The sequence below is a fragment of the Lithobates pipiens genome, unplaced genomic scaffold (assembly GCF_037356315.1).
Source record: "Lithobates pipiens isolate NorthernLeopardFrog02 unplaced genomic scaffold, aLitPip1_a1.2 Scaffold_25, whole genome shotgun sequence".
Taxonomy (NCBI): Eukaryota; Metazoa; Chordata; class Amphibia; order Anura; family Ranidae; genus Lithobates; species Lithobates pipiens.
Window position 1 is genome coordinate 30,512,660 of NW_027507787.1, and position 3,614 is coordinate 30,516,273.

Genomic DNA, 3,614 nt, shown 5'->3' on the forward strand with positions numbered 1-3,614 from the left:
ATAACATTATTTTAACGTCCAGCGTGCATGAGGCCTTAAAGTGAGTTATCATGTCTCCCTTCTATACAGGATCCCTATCTGTTATATGGTTATACACAAGATTCACATGGTCTTCACCTGGCTGCTGTCCCTGGTCTGGATTGGATGCCTCACCTCAACCCTGGGCGAGATCATCATCCCTGTCCCCTGTCCTCCCTTGGACATAGGTTGGGTGTCACTATTGGGCCGCTTTTGATACGTCGTTTGGAGAGCATTCGTGCAGATCTGAAGATCACGGGACATCCGAAAGATCTGGACAATCTCCAGCATCTGGTTATCGGGACGTCTATGTGATTTGTAATCAAATCTGCGCAGTTTGACCTTCCCTAACAGGGGGTCACTAGGGATTTGGTAAGCCTCCATCTATTAGTGGTGAAACATCGGACTGGATCTGGCCGACTTCTAAAGAGAAAAGAAAATGTATTAGTTAACCTCCACCTACGTTACTTTCAATGATTATTATTGAAGCTTTTATTATTATTATTATTATTTATTATGAGCTTTTCCAAGTGTAACGTATAAAGTTAACTGAACAAGAGCATGTTGCAAAGTAACTACCGTATTTATCGCCGTATAACACACGCCGGCGTATAACACGCACCCCAAGTTTAGGAGGGAATTTTAAGGAAAAAAACTTTTAGGAGGGAAGTTTAAGGGGAAAAAAAAAACTTTTATATGCCCATCAGTGTCATCTGCAGCCTTGTCCACCATTGCAGCCTTGTCCACCATTGCAGTCTTATGCAGCCTTGTCCACCATTGCAGCCTTATGCAGCCTTGTCCACCATTGCAGCCTTATGCAGCCTTGTTCATCATTGCAGCCTTATGTAGCCTTGTCCACCATGTGTATCTCGGCGGCGTGCGGTAGTTCTCGGCGGGCCTCCGGCCACCTTTGGCTCTTCTTGCCAGCTTTCGCCCGCCTTCGGCTCTTCTCGCCAGCTTTCGGCCATTCTCGGCAGCTTTCGGTCGCCGAGAAGAGCCAAAGGCGGCCGAAAGCTGCCTAGAACAGCTGAAGGCAGCCGAAGGCTGGCGAGAAGAGCCGAAGGTGGCCTAAAGCTGCCGAGAACGGCCGAAGATGGCCGAAAGCCGCCGATAATGTCCGAAGGCGGCCGAAAGCCGCCGATAATGGCCGGAGGCGGCCGAAAGTCGTCTTGAAGAGCCTAAGGCGGCTGAAAGCTGCCCAGAGGCTCAGAATTCCGGGAGATCGGCGTATAACACGCACCCACGATTTTCCCCTGCTTTTAAGGGGAAAAAAGTGCGTGTTATACGCCGATAAATACGTTACATTCTACCCAATTATTCCTATGGGTGAGCCATATTTTGCAGGATGGTATTCAATATGGGAGCTACATATAAGTGGCTGGGGGGATTTATTAGCGGACAAGCTCTTTAAAAAATAACTTATCCTTTAAGGGCATTTTCTGGTACAAAATAAACTTTATTGCAACAAAAAATTGCATACATTACAAATGTAAAGATTAACTGAGCAATTACAAAAGGGCAAAACTAACAAGCCCACGCAGGAATATTACATCATATATCAAGCTAAAGCAAAATGAGGGTGTGCAGAAAATGAATTCTTCAACTTAATGGAGCAGATCTATTGTGCATCCAAGGGTATTTTCTTTACTAACTGCCCACGTAATAGGAAATTGTTTGCTAAGGTCCTCTAAAGGAGGCTTTTCACCTTTGAAAACCAGTTAGAAGGGACTCCGATTAGAGGGACACCAAACACGCACCAGCAATGCAGAGTTATACTTGAGGGCGACCATTGAGACAGGTGGTATACTATATGTCATCACTGGCAATAAAGGCTATAATTAGGGGTGTACTATATTAACTGCTGTTCATCAATTAGAAGTATCAAAAACATAAATAGGTGGTGGGGGGACTTCCACCAATATGAAACATCTCTAAATAACGGATCTTGTTCAGTCAACTTACAGCATATTGTTCACGATTCTTACCTTTTGAATAAGTATCTTCTCTCTCTCCTCCTCTCTCTTCGTTTTCTCCTTCTCTTACTTCATTTTCTTCTCTCTCTTCTTTCTTCGAGAAATAAGCCCGGATCTTACTAAAGAATGACTGACCTGTGCCCACAGGTGTGGAAGTCTGCTGGGCAGGTTGGTTAGATTCTCCGCTGGTGGTATAGTTGGTGACCTCTTCAGAGGCACAGGTTCTGTCTGGAATGATTATTTGAGAACCACTTGAGCTGCTGGTGGTCTCAGTCTCTGGTACTGTACTTATTTTCCAGTTAAAATGTTTTAGTGCCATCCTACAGACGCAGTCTCTGTACAGATGCAGATGTCCATCCCATCCATTAGCTTAACCACATACTTTATATTAATTATAGTTTCAATCTCATCTGTCAGGGGGGAATCCACAATGTCTGAGGAGTCAGTGGACTGGGTTGTGTCTTCCATGTCAGACTTGTTTGTAGAAGAAGGGATCTCAATCATAGTATCTGGGATAGGCACAGTCTCTGTAGGGATGTTGTTCTCTATCCTGTCTTTTAGCTCAGTCACAGTCTCTACAGTCCTGGTAAACTCCAATTCACGTGCAGAAACATAGATACTGCCTGAGCTGGGATCCCTCCCTGTTGTGGTTGTGGACTCAGGACCATCTGTGGAGGAGGACTAAGTCTCTACAATGTCTGAGGAGTCAGTGAATTGGGTTGTATCTTCAGACTCGTTTTTAAAAGAAGGGGTCATAATCACATTATCTGAGATAGGCACAGTCTCTGTAGGGATGTTGGTCTCTATCCTTTTTTTCTTTTAGCTCAGTCACAGTCTCTACAGTCCTGGTAAAATTCACCCGCAGAAACATAGATACTGTCTGAGCTGGGATCCTTCTTTGTTGTGGTTGTGCGGATGGGCACATTCTCCACAATGTCTTTGGCATTGGTGGATTGGATCTCACTTCTTTGGTCCAACTCGTTGTCCGTAGTAGTGGCTAAGCCCTTGTACTAAGCCCTTGTACACACGGTCGGAGATTCCTTCGTAATATGTCGGAATATGTCCGATCGGACCAAATTCTAACTTGCTGGAAATATTTTCCGACAAACTGCTCCGATCGGACATACTCCGATCATGTGTAGAGAATTCCGATCGGACAAAGTGCCACGCATGCTCAGATCAAATTCCTATATCAAAGCTATTGGCTACTAGCCTGAACGTAGTCCCATCGTAACGAAATTACGTCATCACGTTCTGAAAGATTGGATTTTCCGACAACTTTGTCTGACCATGTGTATATGCAACAGTTTCGGACAAGATCCGTCATACAAAATCCGACGGATTTGGTTGTCTGAATCTCCGACCGCGTGTACAAGGGCTAAGACTGGCTGAACAGAATTAAAGTACAGTTTTCTGATTGCCTTTTTAAAAATAAATAATAGCCTAAAACTAGAGAAGGAAAGGGTTAAATACCCTATTGGGTTATCTTCTGCTGTGTCCTGCTGAGGAAATTTCACTTCTCTTCCTGTCCTGGCCATGCAACAAGAAGTGAGAGGAAATCCCTACAGAGTGAGAATAAATTTCACTCTTGTGCAGTCATCACTGGAATCATCCCCACTGGAG